The following is a 25,197-nucleotide window of genomic DNA, read 5'->3' on the forward strand; positions in this document are numbered from 1 at the left end:
AACATGAGTCTGACCAAACTGCGGGAGACAGTGGAAGACAGAAGTGCCTGGCGTGCCCTGGTCCATGGGGTCACGAAGAGTCGGACATGACTAAACGACTAAACAACAACATCCCTTTCTTCTAATCTACACTAAATTGCCAGGAAAGTTTTGTTTTCTACTCCACTCCAACCTTTAAAAAGGGAGGCAGGAGACAGTAGAAACAAATTAGAAATCTAGTAATGACTTAATCTAGTCTTAGATCTAGTTATCTTGTGTTAGGGTTGACAGAATGAATTGGTCTCTACTGTGAAAAGGCTAGAGTGCCTAGCAGTGAAGTTCTTTTGAGAACTTCCCAGAAGACACAGTGTTAATTAGAACATTTTTAATCAATGCTACAATATATTTCTTAGTATAGGATTTTATCTTGGTGATAAACCAACTGATAAGCAATTTATGCATTATAGATACCCTTTGTCATATACAAAAACACACACACCAGGAGATAGGGATCACTACTTAACAATTTGCATTTCCTTGTTACAAATTTATCCTTTGCTTACACATTTGGGATTCTAAGCAACTATACACTCCCCAAAATGCAATATCTTCCTGATTGTTTAAAGCATCACGCAAACCTTAAGAGAATCTTGCTTGCTTTTTAATTAGTTTTCATCATGGCAATTTGCTGGAGCATCATTACTCCCACGTTTGGTAAAAATAATAAGAAATAATCGCACACCTTAGTTATTGAAACAAGGGGTGATTAGACAATGAAGACTGGACAGGCTGAGGCTGCTTTAAATATTAACAGCTGTGAACTGTGTGTGTAGGCCTTCACCAAATAAATCCAGAGACTTACTTCGCATTTCCACTAATGGCGAGAATGTCTGTAAGGGGACAGTGGTTTTTTGGGGGGGGGTGGGGTGGTGGTGAAGTCATGTATAGTGAAAGGCATCTTCCGGAGCACTGAAAATGTTGGCTACAATGTGTGCATTGCCATGGAGGGGGATTTGATGGGGGGGTTGTCTTTGCCCATTGGTCAGTTTCTTTTGGTGACAACTGATGGCTGATCTGGGCAATCTCATCCACATGGTACACAAAGCAAAACTCAAATCTCCTGCACACAACAGAAAGAGATTTGCAATCCCAATCAAGTTTGGTTTACAAAAGGCATTCCTGCACATGTCTACTTTTCATCTTCAGTTTCTGATTCAGCAAATGATACCTAAACAGAAGCCTTACATATGCAGATATGCACAGCTAGATGGGTATGATCCTGAACAGCAAGTGATTTTTAGACTGTTGAGCATGGTGTGCAGACTACCGGCTTTTTAAAATGGTTTTTCTTTGTGCATTTATTTCCAATATTTAAGCTATTTCTTGTTGTCTGCAGTTGTGGTGCATGCTGACTTGCACCTGAGTCAAATTACTAACTTTTCCTTTATACCTGAATAAGCTTTTCCTTATTTAGCCCCAAGCCATCTGGCACACAGCTTCTACAGCCTTCTAAGACTAATTATTTTTGTTTCACTTATGACCTTGAGAAGATTTATAGCTTCCGATTATCTTCCAAGATTTTGTTTTCTGGATTACATCATATCTTGCATAGAATACATTCATATTTAATAAAAAACATTTCTAATATCATCATGGCCTTTGATAAAAGTCAGTATCTTATGTTTATTGGTTGGATAAAACTAATACTGATGTTCAAGGTGTTTTAAAAGTTTTGAACTGAGGGTTAGGATAATAGAATTTCATTTTGGACTCACAGCTGTCCATGGAGGCGCAGGTTAATTCTGTGTCTAGGGCAGCTGTCTACCAACTCCACCTGGTACGCAGGCTGAGGCCCTACCTGCCTGCGGACTGTCTTGCCAGAGTGGTGCATGCTCTAGTTATCTCCCGCTTGGACTACTGCAATGCACTCTACGTGGGGCTACCTTTGAAGGTGACCCAGAAACTGCAATTAATCCAGTATGCAGCAGCCAGACTGGTGACTGGGGGCGGCCGCCGAGACCACATAACACCGGTCCTGAGAGATCTGCATTGGCTCCCAGTATGTTTCCGAGCACAATTCAAAGTGTTGGTGTTGACCTTTAAAGCCCTAAACGGCCTCAGTCCTGTATACCTGAAGATCCAGTATACCACACCCATCGTTCAGCCTGAGATCCAGTGCCGAGGGCCTTCTAGCGGTTGCCTCATTGCAAGAAGTGAGGTTACAGGGAACCAGACAGAGGGCCTTCTCGGTAGTGGCGCCCGCCCTGTGGAACGCCTTCCCATCAGATGTCAAAGAGATAAACAACTACCTGACATTCAGAAGACATCTGAAGGCAGCCCTGTTCAGGGAAGTTTTTAATGTGTGACATTTTAGTGTATTTTTGGTCTCTGTGGAAGCTGCCCAGAGTGGCTGGGGAAATCCAGCCAGATGGGCAGGGTACAAATTAATAATAATAATAATAATAATAATAATAATAATAATAATAATAAACTTGTGAAATCACTATGTAAAAATAATTGAAAAAGCGTAATCATGATCCCACTTCTAAGGCAAACCATCTCTGTACTGTCTCTGTCTCTAGAACAGAGTTATGCATCTGAATAAGTAATAATGGTAGACAAGCAATTTGTAGGTAACCAAGGTAAGTGGGGATTTGTGGTTCATGATTTAAAATTGCAGTTCTCGTTATACTGTGAAGATGGAGCAAAAACATTTGGCCAACAGGGCAGGTATGCTTAAGGAAATTATGACTAGTGTGCCCTGCCCATGCTGGATAGCAGATTGTCTCTGTAGTGCTTTTAAGCTTTAAATTCCTCTGGATTTAAAAAGTAGAATGATTTTAGGCATATTCAGCTTTGTAGATCTGTTGAAAGGGACATGTAGACAAGCCCTGCCTACTCAACAGGGAAGGTCTCCGGTGGTTTTTTTTTACTCACTTGCTTGAACCTCTTTGTGATCAGGGCTCTCTAACTGTGCAATGCACTCCAGTTGCATTCAAGCAAATATGAGTAAAAGCTCAACATAGGGAAGTTTCAGAACTCAGCAGGTAGGGTCACAAACTCACAGTGATGTTGGGGGCAGGGATCATGTGCATGCTCCTGCTCCCATTCAGAGTTGCTTGGATGTGCCTTCTGAGTAGTCCTTTTATATTGTTTATCCTCTCTCCTCTTGCCCAAACCACCAAGTCTCGACATGGTGCCTAGAGAACAACTTGCACCTAAATATCAGCAAGACAAAGGAGATGGTGTTGGACTTTCGGAGAAAGAGAGGGGAACTAGCCCCATTGTATATGGGGGGGGAGGGGCTGTGTGGAGAGAATCTCTTCCTTTAAATTCCTGGGAGTTTACCTTAGTGAAGACCTCACTTGGAAAAACAATATAACTCAGGTGGTTAGGAAGGCCCAACAGAGACCACATTTCCTCAGGGTCTTGCGAAAGAACAATGTCAGACAAAAACTGATGATTTCCTTCTACTGGTCCACAATAGAAAGTGTCCTTTCATACTGTGTTACAGTGTGGTACGCTGGTTTGACAGCCACAGACAGGAAGTCCCTACAGAGGGTGGTGAATAGAGCACATGATATCATGGGCTGTCCCCTGAGTTTGCTAGATGACATCGCAGGAGACCTCTGCCTCAGGAGAGAGAGGAAAATTCTTAGGGACGATTCACACCCTGGCCAGCACCTCTTTAATCTCCTACCTTTGGGCAGGAGATACAGAAATACAGTCAACCGCACCAACAGGTTAAAGAACCATTTTTATCCGTGGGCTGTTGGGCTGCTGAATGAAAAAAAAATAGTGGGGCAATTGACTTCCGACAAGCACGCAGAATGTGAACAAGACTGAGTGTATTGGGGGGAGGGGCTCGTTTAATTTCACTGCACACAGGTGATGTAGTGACAATAAAGGTTTATTATTTATTTATTGTTCTCAATGGGAATTTTGCATACATACAAAAAACTGCCCATGGAGACAGAGCAAAATTTCCCACCATGCAGTTACATTTGAATGCCCTGTACCAGCAATTTAATCCATGGCATTTTGTATCAGCATCACTTTGGTATACTGTACTGAACTGCACAAAGAAATTAAAGGTTCATTTTACTTTTGATGTATGCTGTAGAAGAAAATCCTGTTCCTAGGTTAGTACAGATGCTCTGGGAAATACAGCTGTAAGTCAGAATTTCTCAAAGCATCTGTACTAAGCTGGGAATAGGAATATGCTGTCCAACATGTGCACTGCCAGGACATGTGTGTTATTTCTCCCAAAGTATATTTATTATAATTGCTCAGACAGAAGGCCATCTTCTGTATTCACGCTAAGCACTGCTCTGTTGAAAAAGAAGACCCCACAGCATTATGACTTGCAATTCTGCCTGCTGTTAAATTTGATAAACTTTTTATGCAACAGTGAGTTTTTGGGAGGAATATCAATATTCCAGAATGATTGGTCATATTCTTAAAATGTCCTTTGTTACAGTCTTTTACTGAGCCGCCATATGAATAGAAACCTTCCTCTGACTGTAGAAGTTACTGGTTCAGATGAGAGCCACTCTGGTGCATGTTACTGGAACTTGGTAGTTATCCCTACCAATAGCTGTGGCCTCCCCCATGGGAAACTAACCAGTCAGCAATCACAGACATTCATGGTGCTGAGATCTTCAGAACCACCTGGAAACTGATGCCAGGAAGAATGGAAATTACCCTCACTGCTCAAGCTCTCGCAGCAACAGACCTGTATTTCCTTCATGGCTCCCTCCAACTGCTTTTGGGGCTTTCCTTTCACCCAGAATAGACCTGTCGCTGCTGTTACCCACCGACTGCTCTTCTTTCTGCAGCAGCTTTGCCTTGACAAAGTGGTAGTCTAGGGATAAGGAAAATCAAGGCCACTAAGGAGAATGCTAATGGGGAGAAGCAGTAATGACACTTCCTGAAAAAAGGACAAGGTGAAAGAGGAGTCATTCTACAAGGATGCCCTCATAGAGGCTGTCTGAGCCAATGACTTCTACAGACAACATCTTCTCTTCATGGGATGGCTCATTAGACAGCTGCCATTTGAATTGGGGCTCAGAGTGTCAGTAAAGATGTGCTTGAGCTATTCTCACAGACAGGCTGTGCAGCAATCCATCCAGCATAGAAAGGGGGGGTTGAAATGGCAAAAAAAGCAAGTAAAGCTTTACATTTCATAGTCAAGTGAGACTTAAATGTCAACGACCTTTTCAAGGAGGCCATGCAACAAAGGAACATAGTATTGTAAGAGTCACTGCCTCTCCCATACATTTAAAATAAAAATACAAAATGATCTGTCGTTGCTTATTTACAGCTGTTATATGAAGTTTATGCTATGGATTCATGTGCTATAAGATTCAAAAGAAAACCAAACTGCAGAATTTCCAGGAAATGCCCTGTTCATTTTCTGCTTTAAAGTGTTTTCTTTTCCCACCCACTCAAAGTTGTAACAAAGAAAAGTATACAAAACTTGTTTGTATCACCGATTTAAAAAACAGGGCATAAAAGTATAAAACCAGCCATGTCACAAAAGTCAGAACAAATCAATCTACTCAGCAACAATATTATTACTGTAGTAGTAGACTGCCCTTTGAAAAACAATTGATGATGGAGCCACACAAATCTCCCTTGAAAATGCATTCCGTAGTATAGGAACCATTACAAAAAATATGCATTGCCCACCAGAGATCTGGTGGCAGTAGGACAAAGAGAAGGGCCTTGGATGTTGATATGGTATCCTGGTCCCAAACTGCTTAAAGTCAAGACCAGCACTTCAAATGTAGCTTAAGATTCTAACCGTTGCATTTTGCACTGCAGCGTCCAGGCTATCTTTATAGACAGCCCCATGTAAAATGCATTACAATATGGATGCAAAAAGGTCTGAACGGTCCTGCAGTGCTACTGCTGTAGGGCAGCCCAGTTAAAGCAGCAGGTTCAGGAATACCCAAACTGTAGAGAGGACCAGTCACGCAATAATGCATCTCTATCAAGAGTACGGTCGTACCTCTGCTCCCGAATGCCTTGGGAGTCGAATGTTCCGGCTCTCGAACGATAAAAAACCAGAAGTGAGTGTTCCGGTTTCTGAACGTTTTTTTGGAAGCCGAACGTCCGGCTTCCGCTATTGTTTCTGGCATACCTGCACAATCGGAAACCAATCGGAAGCCATGCCTTGGTTTCTGAACGTTTTGGAAGTTGAACGGACTTCCGGAACAGATTCTGTTCAACTTCTGAGGTATGGCTGTACTTGCTGGCAATAGCATCACCCATGCAGAGCAACTGAAGTAAATGCCTGCCTAATGAGCTGCCAATTGTAGCTCAATTGCTTCAAGTGGCAGCAGAGCAGTCAATTGAAATAGCACAACTAAAAAGCCACTATCACTGCCTTCAGCATTTATCATGGTAATCTCCGCTGTATCCTTAACCATCCTCAAAGAATATTACCAGGGGAGATGCAAAAAAGCAGCAATTTCAACTTTTACAAACAAATTCATTCACCCTATCATAGTTCCTTTTCGAGGTGTTCCTGGTGCCACAGATACAGTAGGCAGTGGATTTTCCTTCCTTGGAGGTTTTTAAACAGATGTTGGGTGGCCATCTGTCATGGATGCTTTAGCTGAGATTCCAGTATTGCAGGGGTTGGACTAGATGACTCTTAGGGTCCCTTCCAACTCTACAATTCTAGGATTCTATAAGAATTCCCCAACCTGCACTCAAACCATTGACCTTGCTGCTTCATTGCAACCAACTTCCTTGGAAAGAATGGATTAGGTTATGCTTTGGCAGGAGACCGTGTTTTTGTACCTTCCACAGATCAACTAGGCCTAGGGTATCAACAGGCCCTCCAGACATACCAGCTGCTTTATATCGAATCAGACCTTTAGTTCATCCAACTAAATACTGTTTACTCTTGACAGTCAGAGGCTCTCCAGGATGTCATTACCTGCTATACCTCCTGCATGCAAAGCATGCATTGCTCCCCTGAGCTATGGTTCTCCCCCGACCCCACACCAGGAAAACCCTGTAGAAATCAAGGATCCATCACTGTAATAGGCCATCAAACTCCTCTACGGAGTTTAAGCACTATCAAAATACACGAGAGAGAGAAGCCATACGTCTCTCCAGTAACTTCTATAACGAACTATTTAAACTAGTCTAGCCTCTGCTCTTGCCCAAGAAAGACTGGTAATTGCCCAAACTCTCACCTGGGACCCAAAACCAACAATCCTCCCACCTTCATGTTTGAAGCAGTCCTTACTCCCTTGGGAAGAGATGCAGATTCACTACCATCAGAGATTTGAGAAATGTAGCACTCACTCCATGAAAATAACCAATAGGGTCTTGTTTTCCTCCTCATGAGATGATTGCCTCAGCTAGGCTGCATTTAGGGAGAAATCGTCCTATGTCTTAAAAATCTCATGGAAATCTTGTCGCTGAAGAAGCCCAATGGGCGAAACAAGGGTGTATCCTGATAACTGGTCTATCATCAGCTGCCTTATTGCTACTAAGTAGTTCTGTTTGTTAGACTCTCAAGACATAGGACTATGCAGAAGGCAAGTTAGTTTGTTACACTTTTAAGACATAGGATGATGCAGAAGGAAGATATCAGTATAAAATAGAATCGCCAACAGGAACTGCATGTTGTAATCGTTGGACTTGACAATCTTTGGACTTTACTATCCTTGGACTTTACGACAATAAAAACATATAGAAGATTAATAGTAATATGATATGTTATTGCCATCAGGAACAGCGCTTTGCAATTTTTTGATATGACGATTAGATTACAGTTTTTTTGTATAATGTTATGTTACTTTACAGCCAGTTACATGTGTGTTGTGGTATTCTGAACATGATTTACATAATGAGGCAATTGTGGTGTGTGTTGACCTAGATCTATTTGGCAGCCATTCATTCTTTTTGCTCTGCATTGCTCCATCACACTCCTGGTCCAATCCAAAGATAATTTTAAATAAAGTTCATTCCACCTCGGCCAAGGGGGGAGGGCATAATAAAACCTTGTTAAGTTCCTTGTTGAGCATAAATCAAAAGCCTCCCCCCCTCTTTTCTGTGGTAAAAGACAGAATAACATAGCAGTGGCTATGTTTCATTTTGAAGGGGAAGACAAAAATAAACACCATTTGAAAACCATATGAAAGCACAAAGTACCTTGTCCTCCCCCTTCCTTTCCCTTCAAAAAACCAAGCCCAGTCCTTTCAGCAGCTGATTGATTGCAGCTCATTGGCATATGTCAGTCCAGAAGAGCCTCTTGATTAACACCAATATTCCAAATTATGAAGAAACCAAGCACAAATCATGTCAGAGATGGAGGCTCGTCCATAGCAGGGACACACTCCCAGGTCACACTAGTTCTGCCTTTCAAGTTGGCGACACGGGCTTGAGTGGCACAGCGGGATGCAGTGAGCTCCCCAGACCCCACTGGGGAACATTGCCATGATTTTTGCCTCACAAATCCTGGCTTCCCCCTGCCTGAACCTCCTTGTTGCCCACGATGGGCAGCAAGGAGTGACAGCCATTGACTCGTGATGAAAGCCAGAAACCCGGTATCTGAATTCTCTTTGAGGCCAACATATAGCAGATGGAAATCATGCTTCTAATAGTTGCTTTTTACTGTCCAGGATTCTTCGTGATCTTTGACATCTAAATATCCTGCCAAATGTGGGCTAATGAGAGATTTCCCAGTTTTATATGCTTACTTAGATTCTGTACTTAAGAGGTTGTGATCCATAAAATCACAATTTAAACAGTTGTGCCTGCCTAAATGAAAAGCTTTCAAATAGCTGGGTAGTGATGAAACTTCACAGATACATGACAGTAATAGTCAATAAATCTTCTTAACATTTGAAAGATTCATTGATTATTACAATATGAGTGTGTGTTCAGAGGCTACTTCTATTTTCTCCAACAAGATGAATTTCAGCACAATCTCCATCAGGCTCTACTCATCATTCTAAGGGTTTGACTGAAATAAAAGAAGCCACATTGGTGATGTCACAATAATCCCCATGTTCAACTTCCAAGGATTCAATTGGTACGGCCAAGTGTTTCAGATGCTTCTTAAGTCTGCTTATCCAACTGCTAGTAATTTCTCCAAATGGAAATCAAGTTCAATAAAATCACATTTCTATGGGGTAGTCAAAGAATAAATAGATGCAACTGCATGTACATCACCTTGCTTAAACTCAGAGAATTGTGGGCAAAAGCTGCTAAGAAGTCTGACCCCTCTTAGTGAATTTGGAGAAGCCAGTGTCAAATGAAGAAGACATTTCAATCCCTCTTTTCCAAATTGGCAAGAAAGATACAGGTCAAAGCTGCAGTCTTCACACAGGCACTAGATGATGCACTATTAGCAGTGAAAATGAATGCCAAGCAATCCAGTGTATAAAAATAAATTAAAAACTTCATGGAGACATCCTTGGTCAAACCACTGGCACCTCTTAGACTATGTTATCGTTCATGCTAAAGATGGAAAGCTCTTCAATCTGAGCAGGCTGAAAGCAAAGAGTAAGGTTACTGTAATGTCTTTCATAGAGCTTCAGTATGCTGATGACAACGTAGTGTGTGCACACTCAGAGGATGACCTCAAAACCATCCTAAATATCTTTGCAGAAGCTTACGAAAAGCTTGGCCTATCACTCAACATCCAAAAAACCAAAGTACTGCACCAACAAATACAAAATATCCCCTCTGCAGCGCCACAAATCCAACTCAGTTGGTGTAATGTTGGAAAATGTCGATAACTTCTCCTACCTAGGCAGTTATCTTTCCACAAGGGCCAACATTGATGCCAAAATCCAGCATCACCTGAGCTCTGCGAGTGTGGCTTTCTCCTGATTGAAGTGCAGAGTGCTTGAGGACTGGGCCATTCGCAGGGAAACCAAAATTCTTGTTTACAAAGCTATTATACTACCAACCTTACTATATGCTTGTGAAACATGGACCACTTATAAACGCCATCTCCAACTCCTCAAAAGATTCCATCAATGGTGTCTCTGAAAAATTTTACACATCACTTGGGAAGACAGGCAAACTAATATCAGTGTACTGGAAGAAACAAAGATCACCAGTGTCGAAGCAATGATTCTTCAACATCAACTTCGTTGGACTGGTCATATTGTGTGGATGCCTGATGATCGTCTTCCAAAGCAACTACTCTATTCTGAACTTAAAAATGGAAAACGTTTTGCTGGTGGTCAACAAAAGAGGTTAAAAAACTGTCTCAAGGCAAATCTAAAAAAATGTAGTATAAACACTGACAACTGGGAAACACTGGCCTGCGAGAGCTCCAGTTGGAGAGCAGCCTTTACCAAAGGTGTCATGGACTTTGAAGACACTCAAACTCAGAATGCAAGGGAGAATCGTGCTAGGAAGAAGGCACACTTGGCAAATCCACACCGTGATCAACTCGTGCCCGGAAACCAATGTCCCCACTGTGGAAGGACGTGTGGATCTAGAATTAGCCCCCACAGTCACTTACGGACTCATTGTTAAAACCATGTTTATGGAAGACAATCTTACTTGGCTACGAGTGATCGCCAAAGAAGATGTAAAATGTCAATAGATATGCAATGTCGATTCACTATACTACACATGTTTGCACAACTGCTCTTTCTGAATTAAATATACTAAGACATCATAAGATGCTTGGAAGAGCAGATATCTAAGTGCAGTATCCAAGAACATATGGCACAAATTCTATAGAAATAAAGGGAGTAGTGTCTTATATCTCTATAGGTGTTTTTTCTTTTGTATCACAACATAATGACCGGTATATAAACACTACGTTAACATTAAGCTTACAACATGTATTGGTGTGAATCAGAAATACACACAGAAAAGCTAGAAAGCAACTGCAACAGGTAAGACCATGAATCAAGTATCTTTATTTGCAATCCTAAAACTAAGACTTAGAGGGTGTGTGTAGAAGTGAGGGTAGAGGAACACTTTTGCACTCCTCCATCCCTTTCCACTGTTGCTTAAAAGGAACCCAGAAACAATCAATGGACTATTCCCTGGGCTGGAGGCACATCTGGAGTCTGGAGAGGCTATGGTTCCTTCAGATCCATGCCTTCTCTTTTTCCTCCCTGAGCACCCCTCCCAAAATGCCCCAGACGCACACCCCTTTCACCCTAATAATGTTGAGAGGGCAAAGGCCATGGTGGCAGGAAGAGAGAACTGAAACAGAGATATCTCTCTCTCTGAAGTTAGTGCACCCTTAGAGAGGGAGAGCCAATGCTTTCCTATGCCCGCTGGGACACATATGAGAATACCTAGAATAAGAAGAAAGAAATCTGAATAAGCTATTTCCAGGCTGCCTATTATCAGCCATCCTCACACTTAGAAAAACCACAGAGTTGGTGCAGCAACTTACAATCTGCTAAGGAGAAGCAGGAGAAGTATTCCCAGCACTCTGAACCTCATCTTCTGAAGAGGGAATCTTATGAAATAAGAAACCCAATAGCCTTAATCCGTAAGAATTTAAAACCACTGGATCAGAGCCAGTAGTAGAGGGCAAACCTTAGCACAGACAATTTAATCTGATTTGCAGTGTTCTTTCTAGCCTAGGTTAGGATACCCGCAAAAGAATAGCCTTCTCTAGCAGTGCAAATCAGGGGCAGCAGTCCCTGCAAGGGAAACCTAGAAAAGATGGCCAACCTGCCATTGCCAACCTTTAAGATAACCTAGTCAAGTCCTGCTCCTTGTAATTGGAGTCTCTGCCTCCTAAAGGTGCTGGAAATCACAAATGTGGAAAATGCCGCTGTGCTCAGGGGTCCTGCTTTTAGGTTTCCCATAGGCATCTGGTTGACTATGGTGAGAACATGATGCTGGATGGGCCATTTTCATTTTACCATAACAGCATATTCCCAACCTTTTTCATACAAATCAGATACAGATGGTGTGGCCTTCGCTTCTTGGCATAATTCTAGCAGCAGTTGCCATATATGAGCTTAGTTCTTCATGCTGCAGTCTTACGGACTCATTTACATGGTTTAACAAGAACACAACTGAACCCAGGAAACTTCATACCTTAAGATTTTAATTATTTAAGCTCTGATTTTTGCTCAACTTCTTTTTGCTACTTTGCACTTCCACTACATAAGATAAAACTCTCGTAGTTCTTTTCCACATTTCCAACATGAGTACTTTGCATTAATCCTTTGAATTCTAACAAAGAAGTAGTAGACATAAGTTTGACCTGCAACTCAGTTGTTGAAGTGCTGTATCTCCATTCTCTGAAGGGCTGAGATGTGACTGACTGTGCTCCATGCAAAGCAGAACTGAAAAGGCTTAAAATACAGAAACTGCACAGTGCAAACCAAATGCGTCCATAAGCAGGAAACAGTTCAGATGAGCTTGCCCCTCTGAGGTGCACCATCTGAAAATAAGCCCTCGGCTCAAGTATTACGGATCACATTCCAAATGTTCTTGTAGATCAAAGGGTATGTTAATCCTTTCAAGGTCAAGGGTCCTTGCCTCAAATCCCACCAAGGATGCAAATTTCTCAAAGGTTGGAACTGTGACCACCAGACTAAATATGCTGATAATGACCCTGCCAATCATGGGATCTCATTCGCTTTCAGTTTTTAAGGTGAACAGTTACATTTTGTAAAGCTGCTATTTTGTTTTACACTGCAGAAAGAAACAATGACAAAATAGCTTCAAAAGCAAGAAAAGGAAACCGTAAACTATTTACATGTCCAATTAATCGAAAGCAGCATGAACACGTAAAACCATACCAATGCTGGGTGAAATGGCTTATAAACACTATCTTTCCAAATTTATGAGTGAAGATTGACTCTTCAGTTTAAAGTCTTAAATTCCTCTTAAATGAATTTCATTAAATCTGAATTTCTTTAAGGCTGCAATCCTAGGGTGTGGGGTAAGGTAAGTGAAATCTAAAGGCAGTACTACTGCTTTACCCAAAGCTGTGCTGAAGGAATGGGTTTCTGTGTAGTAAGTTTAAAAACTGACTCAACCCCCCCCCCCTTTTTGTTCTTTCAAAAGAGAGCACTTTTAAATGCGTAAAACCTGAACTGTTGAGCAAAACAAAAAAGGCTACAGTGCCAAGCTCAAGCTGACATGGCATAAACTGGCAGTGGAATGTTCTGTGGTTCTCTGTCCATTTCTAGGCCTTAGCATATTTTATTTGTTTGCCTGTTTTCTCTCTCATTGGAAACAATGGGAGAGAAAGCTTTAAGCATTCTCGTAAGTTTGTCCAATTCCCCCTTCAGTATGGGAGCATGTCAGGTGACTGGGAGGGCCTTTGACCATTCAGATCAAAGCTGCTCCCCAGAATGCCCCATTTGGGGCCTTACCAACTTTGAAGTTTGTTTATTTGATGGGCCAGAGCTTTGGAGACGCTGTTGACATTAGAAAGGGAGGGTCTGACATGAGAGCACCCTATATGACATTGGAGAATGAAGGGTAGATCCTACTGTATGGCCCTTGGAATGCTCTTCAAGGAACCATAGGATTTCACCCTAGATCATCTGTCTTGAATTGCCATTCCCCTCCAATGCACAAAGCAAACCCAGTTCTAACACCACCTCCAAATAAAGTTTTATTTTAGCTCCTCTTTTTTCTGTTTCCACAATGCCTGCAAGAACCAATGATGTTTTTTTATCAGGTACTTTATACAATCACATCACAGTCTCACTAAAATATAATTTCTTCTGAAATCTTAAACAGATGTACTATCAGGGGCAACATTTAGGTAGGGCACACTGTGCTTTAGGTATGCAATTATTCTTGAGGAATACCTGTATCTCTAACCAACTTGCTGCTTTCAGGCTAAGAGGCAAACTAGGCATGATGGGAAATCCATGTGTATTTTAGCAACACAATTCTTCAAATTAATATTTGGGCCACATGGCTGCCCTGTAAACAAAGGGGGAAAGTTTTGCATGAAAAGAAGTATGCATGAGTACGCAGAAGGGGTAAAACCTACTCCTTCTCATTCATTAGCTTGCTGCATTCCAATGTTTTAAGCATGTTTCTTTTAGCACTGCTCACTTTCAGAAGACTGGTCTACAAACATTGTTCAAATTGATTCTAGCTATTGCCTAGCACTGAAGTACATACAGTATGTGAAGCTGCATTGTGGTTACCTCTATATCTATCAGCAGGTGGAGCTATTGCTTTAGTTAAGTCACCAGGTCAGTGAAGGAAAGTCAACCTTGCCCTTTGAGGATCTCCCTTTTAGATATGAGTGTCAAACTTTTTTCTCCCAAGTTCATCCTCCAAACCTACTGGCTCTTCCAACCCCCTGCCTACACATGCACATATTCAGACATACCACCATCTTAAGGCTGAAGTGTATTACATAATATTAATGTCATGCTTTATTAAGCTTTACTACATGCAGTGCTTATTTCTGGGGGTACAAAGGGGTACACATACCCCTGATCATTGTGAATCTAAATTTGGCCTCATTGAGGGACAGTATTTCAATATGAGTGGGAAAATGAGAGTACTCCTAAACATTTTTTTAAAGAAAAAAGCACTGAGTATATGAATTAAGAAATACAATTCCCCCAGAAGCCTAAAGCTCACATATATGCAGAAAAATAACATCAGTCAAAACATACAAATATTCAGTTACAGGTAGATAGCCATGTTGGTCTGCCGTAGTCGAAACAAAATAAAAAAATTCCTTCCAGTAGCATCTTAGAGACCAACTCAGTTTGTTATTGGTATGAACTTTCGTGTGCATGCACACTTCTTCAGATATTCAGTAACTATATTGACTGCCACCACACAAGTTCTCCATATCCAATCAGTGATCTTTCACAGAGCAATGCTTCCATCACAGATTAGAAAAGGAAAGGGCCCTTAATTGACTCCACAAATTGTACTTTTCAATGCCACCCAATATTACCTAATTCATTCACCGGTAGCTTTCTAAGAACAACAGATAACCATCCCAAAGGGAAAGGATCCAAGACTTTGCTGGCCCCCAGTAATTTTAGCACTACCACATTATGTGAAATTCATGTGTCAGGACCCAAAGGGCCAGTTCATCTTAGAACGGGGTGTGTGGGTGGGGTGTGTCTTTCCTTTGCACAGAAAGCCTACGTGTCATGGCACCAACTACTTTGAAAAATTGTGATATGGCTAAGGAAGCCGCTGTTCAGAAATCACAGTTCCAAAGTTTTGCAGGCATACAGAACTCATTGCATGGCTAAACAGCATAAAGAAAACCTGGCTGGTCTCAAAAGCCAACACATGCCATTGCCAACTGACAACTGTACTTATTTAACACACAGTCCATCACCCCCTATGAGGAATAATATCCTTGCTGACTGAGAAAAATGTGCTAGTGGTTTTTAGGTAAAGGTAAAGGACCCCTGGACAATTAAGTCCAGTCAAAGGCAACTATGGGGTTGCGGCACTCATCTCACTTTCAGGCCGAGGAAGCTGGCGTTTGTCCACAGACAGCTTTCTGGGTCATGTCACCAGCATGACTAAACCGCTTCTGGTGCAACAGGACACCGTGATAGAAACCAGAGCATACGGAAACACCATTTACTTTCCCGCCACAGTGGTACCTAATTATCTTGCTTGTACTCATAAGCTTTCAAACTGCTGGTTTGGCAGGAGCTGGGACAGAGCAATGGGAGCTCACCCCATTGTGCGGATTTGAACCGCCAACCTTCTGATCAGCAAGCTCAAGAGGCTCAGTGGTTTAGACCACAGCACCACCCGCATCCAGTGGTTTTTAGGAGAAGTGCCATAGCTCAGTGGTAGAGCACCTGCCTTGCAGGCATAAGATCTCAAGTTCAATCCAGATAGCATCTCCAGATAGAGTTGGGGGAGTTGCCTGCCTAAAGCCTAGAGAGCCGCTGCCAGCTGGTATAGACAATACTGAGCTAGATGGACCAATGGTCTGACTCAGTAGAAGGCAGCTTCCTATGTTCCTACATGGTATCAGTTCTTCTACCTTTTCCCAGCTCCCAGGAATGCAGAATTTTGCCCTGTTGGCTTGTTGCCAGTACAGTACTGGATGCAAAGCTGGAGGAGGTGGGCAGACCCATTAAAGGGCATGCAAGTGCGAATATGGCACAATGATATGCATAAAGATATAAATACTTTTTCAGCGAAGCATTTGGATCAAAAGATTAAGGCTGGAATGAGAGAAGACTGTAAGAGCTGATACACTAATTTCTTTGGTCTCACATGATGAAAGTGCTATAAAAGACTATTTACGGAGATTTTGTGACAATTGTGCACACCACAATAATGACTTTATTGTATGCACCTTTTTTGGGGGGGGGGTTCTCTCCAGTATTAGTACCATAGATAGGAAATAGAAAATAGCATCTTATATGCAAATATGTCTACAAAACCTGATGTCAGATGGAGCCATTGGAAGGGTGAACATGTATTGTTTTAGCTGCTCCTTGGATAATGGCTTCTGAATTTCTGGACCACTTTCGATAGAACTGCTAAGTGGGATTTTAAATATATTTTCCACAACAGTTTTAAGATGTTCTGACCCCATAAACTTAATTAGCAGAAAGCTTCCTTTAGCACAACTGAAGATACTTCAAAACTTCCCATTATACACTTTCTATTGAATTATGGTCAGAATAGGTCCCTTCTTCCGCTGTTTTGATGATGTTATCTTCCAAAGAAGAATTCATTCTTCCTTTGGCATTTGTTAGTGTCGTGCTAAATTCTTTTTGTATGTTGACATTTAGGATGTCATTTTCCAGTCATTTAATTTTTTTACCAGCAGCTTTTAGCATCCATAGAGGTGCATATCCATAAAAATGAATTCTTGCATGTCTATAGGCACTCTGACATTTACTGCCTAATCCATGGCTCAGAGGTTTCTGTTGCAGTCCAACAACCAAGAAATCCAACTCAAGTAAAGTGAAACCGATTCAGACGTAGCTGGTTTGCATTCAAGACATTTCCAAGTTCCCCCTATATCTCACATGTTGGCATCCGTTTGTCTTAGGAGTCAGTGGAGGAGTGTGTGCCTTTATTCACTAAGCCTTCTGTGGGGCACCATATTGATACACAAAACCACACACAAAGTCAGTGGGAACCGTGAACAATGTAAGAAATAGTGAAAGTTATTAATGGAAATATAATACAATATGTGCCTCATATCAATAGGCATATATCTGCTATTGGCTTCACATTACAAAGAAAGTCTAGTTGCTTCCTATTCAGTACTATTACACAATAATGGTCATGGATCATTGGTAATCCAATGTAAAGATGTAGCTATTACATATGTCACAATTCAGAGTCTCCATTTATACAGGAGACACTTGTCTATTTGATTTCCAAGTCTCACAAAGAACAAAGTACCCATACTTACATCCGTGGGGTTACTCATCTGAGAGACGCTGTCTTCAAAAGATGCCCAAATCATCTAGCTACTGTTTCACTGAGATCCTGCTCTGTAAAAGGTGACTTTTGTGTACCTTTTGTGTACTGGTGAAACTTTTGTGTAATGGTGAAGCGGAGGCAGGAGGGAGCCACTTGGACAAGCTTTTGCACCATACCTCAGGCTGTGTTTGGAGCCTAGAAGACAACGGGTAGCCCAAAATAGTTCCTGTGGGTGGGGCCTGTGGAAAAGACTTCCCCACATTCAGTCTCTGCACTCACCATCAGGGTCTTATCTTCTCTCCCTCCCTTAATTGCAGTCATGCCTGCTGTCGATGTCAGCTGCTGGTTAATGGAACAGGGAAGGAATTTTATACACAGGCTACATTGGTCAGCTGGCCATGATGTTTTTTGTTTTCTTCCATATCAAGGCTTTTATGTGTATTTCACACCTACATCAATCTGCACAACTTTTCAGTTTGGTAGGTGAAGGCATTGGACAGGGTCCATAACTTATGAGGGGGTCCACATAAAGGATCTTGGGGTGACACCAAAAGCTTCTGTCCCAGACAAGGAACCCAAGCCAACAACCACTCCCAGGCTGCTTGTGGGCCCACATGTCTGACCTGTGCCATGGTGGACCTCCCTGCTTGCCAACTCCTCCAGTTATCTCAGTAGATGGGATGGGCAAGTAGGTGGGCATTCTGATGGGCAGATCTTATGCTGTGCCAAAACAGGTATGTGCTGCTACCAATAAAGGATTATGTTCTAAGTCTGCTGTCAATTTTCTAACCTATCTATAGAGGTTAGACAAAGCATCTGTGAGCAGGATTGGATTAAAGGAGCTGGGAGTCTCTCCTCCATCACAGTTGCATGCCTCCAAGTAGATAATCTACACAAAACTGCCCTGGCTGACATAGATCTTCACACCATACCTCCTGTTGCCCTGTTCTTCCTCATCTACAGCTGCCAGACAAATACTTGCCACTCCCATGGCCCCTCATTCCCTAGCTGCCATGTTTTGATTGCTTCTATGTCTTTGTGGCAGAGTGCATAAACAAGCACAACTGCTCCATCTGAAATCATTAAGAGTTACCATGGTGACTAGAAAATAGAGGGAGTGTGTGTTTCTGGCCCCATATTCAAGTATGGACAGTATACATTAATATATTTACTTGTAAGATGCAGATAACACATTTCCTTTCAGTTATACTTTGGGGCATATCATTCAATGTACATATAATATATCATTAGACAGATTCTAGCCAGTAGTCTTTCTAGCCTGGTGCTGTTTATCATAACAGACATCTCTTTCCCTGAGATATCAGGTAAGGAGCTAGGCTAGCCTAGTCACCTGAGATGGCAGAGAATGAACCTGGGACTATGTACAATACACAGTGAAAGTGAAGGTGCTCAATGTTCCACTCAGACACTTTGCCACAGCAACTCACAGATTCATAAATGTGCACTGCACAGAACCACATCAGATTACTTCCGAATCATTAGTCACCAATTGGCTCCTTATTAAAACAAAACACACCAGGGGATAAACAGAAGAAACTAATTTCTTTTTGCTACAGCTCATATGTAGCAGTTGGACAAGCACAAGACTCAAATAGGAGTTTTTGAAAACATTGGATTCTGATTATGTTTGGCCTCAAAGCACCCCTGAAAAATAGATCAACATTACCATTATTATTATCATTCCTATTTCTAAATGGAGAACAGAGGCTGAGTGGAAGATGACATATCTCTTATCGCCTGGATTAATATGTGGAAGGGTCCTTCAATATTCAAAGGTATGATGAAGAGTTTTGGCTCATCATATTGCTGTAGTGGGCAGTATGAGGAATTTCCATTATGAAAGGGACAGCGGTCCTGTTCTATCCCAGGTCTGGCAATCCTCTACATACAGTATCACTTCATTCCCCTCAAATTTTGTCAGACTTCTAAAATCCATTTAAACTAACACTTACTAACTAATATGAGCATGGTCAAGTACAGTATTCTGTTTAAGTTATACCGATAAATTATAAAAAGAAAATTAAGATTATATTTTCAACATGAAGAGATACACAACTTTATAGGCCTTGTATCTCTCCCTCTTTGCAATATCCGGACAGAGTATAAATATTTCTAGAGATTACCGTGTGGGAGATTTGGCAGGACCTGGAAAGATTTGGGGGATATGAATTGGAAGAGTAGAAAAAAACATAATGACAGTATCCAATCCTCCCACACCAAGTACACAAGCACTACTGTTGGGATGCTATCAAAATGATCAGCTCTAGCGTATGAAGAAACTGCATTGTGGGGGGTTAGATGACCCTTTGGATTCCTAACATTATTCTATGATGTTATGAAACATGAAGTAACAAGAAAGGGAGCCCCACTGAACACCAGTGAGGTGCCTTTCCCGCCCTGACCACTGAAATTATCCACATCCAGTCAAGAAACTAGGTTAATCCAGAAAGTCTTCCAGGCAAGCTTAATATGGGGTGGGGGAGAAGAACGGGGCTGTGCATGTGAGGTTATTGATTTTTTAGCAGCAGAATAGTGAACCTATTGGTGAAGATGACTCAGTTTAAGAGCCCAAATGGGAATGTTACAGCAAAGCCCAAAGACCATAAAGGAGAAGAATGGGACTAGGAAGAGACAGCATTGTACGTATTTCAGAAAGGTTACTATGCCCAGAAAATAAACAGGAGCTAAATAAACAGAAAATAAGGCAGAACTGTTGCAAGGCTAGAATGCTGTTTAAAAGAGAAAAAAGATTCATTTTCTAGAGAAGCAAAAGTAATCAGACTGCAATGATCTGCAAATATTAACATCTTAAAGGTACCTTTAAGGACATGAAGTTTAAAATAAAATGCCCACTTCAATGCACCTCATCATTTACTTGTTTAAAATAAATTTGATTTTTATGCTTATAGTTAGTGGTACTGGAGTGCCCAATACCCACTCCCCTAAGGGAGAAGAAAAAGCTAAGGAGTAGACCCTACACAATCCAGAGTGGAGTTCCTAAACTGGTTGGATGGAGTCTTGTATGCCTCCTTCCAGCAACTCCTGAAGCCAAGATGGTGCCAAATGTATTGCTTTGCTTTCCTTTGGAACACATCAGCGAGGCTGAAAGGGGAGTCTTGTCTTCTGGGCAGCCCAGGACCTCCATACACACTGCCCAGGTGTGCCCTTCAAAACACAGCAAAAACAACAACACAGGAGGCAGCAGTTATGAGCTACCAATCTCTACAGCCACAGCAGGTGCTATGATTCTCTAGCAGTTTGGCTTCACCTCCAGAGGCACACTCCATTGTCTCTTGAGACAGACGAATGCCAACGACTGGAGTGCCCTCTACTGTATGTTTTAAAGGTTTCAGGTTAATAATTCAAATGTAGGTGTCCCCCCCCCCCCCCAGTTTATATAAGTAGATTTACTATAGAAATAACTGAACTCCAGAATCAGAGCAAAAATGTGGAAAGCTTAGACTGGCAAAGGACACTATTTATTCTTTGCCAAAATGAATACAGTGGTACCTCTGGTTACATACTTAATTCATTCCGGAGGTCCGTTCTTAACCTGAAACTGTTCTTAACCTGAAGCACCACATTAGCTAATGGGGCCTCCCAGTGATGCTGCGCCGCCACTGCACAATTTCTGTTCTCATCCTGAAGCAAAGTTCTTAACCCGAGGTAATATTTCTGGGTTAGCTGAGTCTGTAACCTGAAGTGTATGTAACCTGAAGCGTATGTAACCCAAGGTACCATTGTACAGGGATTAATGTAATTACTTTAAATCTGATGGGATTGGGAGTTCCAATAAAACAGGCCAGAATGGCAACTAATTCGTTCATAACAGATCCACATATAGCCATTTTGAAAGAAAGACATAAAGCAGATAAAAAATACACTGGTTACATTGTCATTGGTGGGCCAAAAGTACACAGCAAGTGGCTCCAATAAAGGTTGAGGGGTGGCCCTATTAATACATTCACGACTTAATTTTCAGTCTCCAAAAGTACTGAGAGATGTAAATGGAAAGTTTATTTTTGTTGATGGTATTATTAATGGAATCCATAATGTCACACTGGCATCTATTTATGCACCAAATACTGGCCAACTATCCTTTCTGCAAAAAACTCTAGCCAAACTGAAAAACTGCTCCTCAAATGATTTATTAATTGGTGATGATTTAACTGGAACATAAAATTATTAACATGTAAAGATCTGGCGCTGTGGGTTAAACCACAGAGCCTAGGGTTTGCTGATCAGAAGGTCGGCGGTTCGAATCCCTGAGACGGGGTGAGCTCCTGTTGCTCGGTCCCTGCTCCTGCCAACCTAGCAGTTCAAAAGCACATCAAAGTGCAAGTAGATAAATAGGCGGGAAGGTAAACAATCTTTCCGTGTGTTGCTCTGGTTCGCCAGAAGCGGCTTGGTCATGCTGGCCACATGACCCGGAAGTTGTACACCGGCTCCCTCGGCCAATAAAGCAAGATGAGCGCCGCAACCCCAGAGTCGGTCACGACTGGACCTAATGGTCAGCGGTCCCTTTACCTTTACCTTAAAGATCTGGTAGGTTCCACATGGGAAAGGAAATGTCGGAGTGCAATAGAACTTAAAAAAGACAGAGACCAACTGAAACTGGTGAAGTTCCCATGAGAGTGGGGACTGTGGGACATCTGGGGAGATGAATTCGAGAGACACGACTCATACGTCTGTGTCCCCAATGTTCAGTTTGCAATCCAGAATAGACTTTCTATTACAAGTCAACCCCACTATTAAATGCAGTGAAAAGAAGACAAATAGAAGTGATAAAAATAACAGAACATGCCCCAGTCTCCATGAAATTTGAATTCACTCCAGTTGAACACACTACGCCCATATGGTATTTCTGCCCAATTTCATAACAAACCAATTATTAAGAGAAAGACTGTCTAAAACATTAGGGGGGGAAAGTAAAGAAAATAATACGGAAGGAATAAACTTGGGTCTATTGTGAGAAACAATGAAGGCAGTGATGAGACGGACATTTAAATCACATTTAAGCAGATCACGTAGGACACAAATATCACAACTGGAACAGGAAATTTCCCTTCTGGAACAAACACACACAGTTACAGGATCAAGAAATGCTTTTTAAAAATTGTAGATAAAACAAGAATTGGAGATCATAGAAACAGAGAAAACAATTATAGTTGTACTTAAAACAAAAATCATATGATTTTTTGGGGGGTGGCCCTAAATTTGTCAGAATATTGGAAAATACTTATGATATTACATTGGCTACAATTAGGATAAATAATATAGATTCATAAAAATGTCAACAGCTGTGGAACAAAACAAGGTTATTATTTGCTCTAAGCATAGAACACCTGGCAATGAGATTATGCCAAATTCTGGCAGGAAAGGGTGTACTTATCAACAGAAGGGAATATATTCTGGGATTTTATGATGACAATGTTGTTTTATGTACATCAGACCCTGTCAATGCTGGAAGGTTATTGAGTACAGAACTGGAGACATTTTAAAATGTTTCCGGACTTAAGGTAAACTTTCAAAAACTAGGAGTCATGTTTTTTCATACTTCCCCACAACTTCAGGAAAACTTCTCCAAAATATTACAAATCCCAAAGGTTAGAAAAAGCTTCAGATAATTAGGCATTCAGGTCACTCACAACTTAAACAAATCAGACAAATTATAGCAAAGTATGGATAAATATGGACATACGGCGCTGGAACAAAATGACCGACAAATTGTGCATGGCTGCTACTTAACACCTAGATGCCTAGCCTGTATCAAACTGAACAGCTTTCCCTTTTATTAGAGTGTTAGAGAGGATGTCCTACTACAGGAACATATCAGCACATGTGGTGAGGGTGTCCAAAAATAGAAAAGTTCTGGAAGAATGCATTTACAGAAATAGTTTTGATTACAAGGCACTGTCCTCATGACTGGCCCTACTTTACTTGTATAGTCACAATGTGTTACAAATTAGAAACAAAGAACTTATAACACATCTATTAACTGCTGCAAGAACAACTATGGAAATCATTACAATTATTAACTATGGACCAATGGCATAATGCAATTCGGCAAACTGCATTATTGGAAAAACTGACAAAAAGATTAAAAGTAGCAAGAGGCTAAAAGAAACACAACAATTTTTATGTCTGGTGAGACTTCATTGATAACACAAACAATGAGACATGTGATAGAACAGGGTCCATGGTTTATAGCATAGTCCGGCATGTATACATATTTTATTTAAATATTCCCTCCCCCTCCCCCCTAAATTCTAATTGTTATTGATACAAAACATCTTTTACTTGGTCACTTTAATGGTCACCAATCAAAGTACTACATATTACTATACATCATTGAATACCTGTAATAACTGTAATCATTTTGATATACACTCTGACACAACTTTAATATATTCAGAAACACTTACCTTAGTGTTTATTTTTGTTTTATGTTTCATTTTAATATTATGTAATTGTTGCCTGTCATACACTCTAATGTAAAAAAAGATATATCTCAATGCAACCATGTTAAACAGTTTAAGGATGAAAATTACTTAAAAAAGAAGGGAAAGGGATTAAAGGGACTGAGATATAGAGAAGACCTTGACTTTTTTTAAAAAGAGGGGGGAAGAAAGATGGTGAGGTGTGTTACCTGGTGACCCATGAGCACAGCATTCAGACAGACTCCACACAGGTGCTGCTAATCCAACTAATTTATGAAGAGAATTCATTACAGCCCTGAGGCAACCCAGTTTTATTTCTCCTAAAAGTTAGGCACCAGATGAAACCATTTCCCTATAACAAGGGCTTTTGGCTGATTAACATTCTGTGGCCTTTAAAATGTGTTTGTCGGAGGGGAGGGGGGAAGGTTTTGTTTTATTCTGTATTTCATGTTCTCATTTTGTATTTTTATGTGGTGACAGGGTGGTATACAAATAAAATAAATAAAAACAAACTAGGGGCGAAAGGGAGAGGCAGGAATGTGCCCTGAATGCACTGGCCCTGAATGCAACAAGATGCAGGGGGGCTGGACGTGGGTAGAGACAAAGATAAGGGCCTAGGGAGACCCAGAAGACGATCAAGAGAAGCAGCTAGGGGCCTGAGCCAGAGGAGATGAAGAAAGGAGCTTCAGCTTGTGCAGCCTGCTGAAATTCCTCTCTTCTGCACAACTATCAAAGGTGCATGCAGGCAGCTTTCCCCAACCCTCCTTACTTCTGCTGATCAATTCTGCTGGCACTCTGAGGAGGCAAGCTCTTTTTCAAGGACCCTCAGGCCTCCGCTGTGTATGGTCTGTGGGGGGTGAGGAGCGAGAGCAGAACGCATTACATCAGGTTTCAGGCAGGGGAATCATATTTTCAAACGGTCCCAGCAGTATGGGAAACTAGCAGAGCAAGGAGAGGGTTGGCTTAGATCAGGCCCGTGGGACGTATGCGGCCCAATCGTCTTCTCAGTCCAGCCTGTGGACAGTCTGGGAATCAGCGTGTTTTTACATGAGTAGAATGTGTGCTTTTACTTAAAATGCATCTCTGGGTTATTTGTGGGGCATAGGAATTCGTTCATATTCCCCCCCCCCCCCAAATAAAATATAGTCCAGCCCACCACATGGTCTGAGGGATGGTGGACCGGCCTACGGCTGAAAAAGGTTGCTGACCCCTGGCTTAGAGCAAATCTTCGAGGCTATCCTTGAAAGGGTGACACGGGGGGGGGGGGCGTTTGGAAATGGCTTCCCACCCCTTGGAATCAGAAATGGTGTAGTTTGCCCATTAACTTTTCCGCAGCTTGCATAAAACCAGCCTGAGGCAAATTCTGTTTCATGCTGAAAGTAAACAC

General features: G+C 41.5%; 1 long non-coding RNA gene across 2 annotated transcripts in view; it reads right to left on the minus strand.

The window, feature by feature from the left end:
- The window catches only part of LOC308472713, a 73,080-nt gene extending 48,147 nt beyond the window's left edge, over positions 1–24,933 (minus strand). The window contains exon 1 of one of the 2 annotated variants that reach the window (XR_013983659.1): positions 24,580–24,933. This is a non-coding gene — a long non-coding RNA (uncharacterized lncRNA). The remainder of the gene's footprint in view (positions 1–24,579) is intronic. The other variant, XR_013983660.1, reaches the window with a different exon arrangement.
- Positions 24,934–25,197: the final 264 nt, after the last annotated feature.

This window comes from Podarcis pityusensis, assembly GCF_964106645.2.
Source record: "Podarcis pityusensis genome assembly, chromosome: 3".
In the NCBI taxonomy this organism is placed as follows: domain Eukaryota; kingdom Metazoa; phylum Chordata; class Lepidosauria; order Squamata; family Lacertidae; genus Podarcis; species Podarcis pityusensis.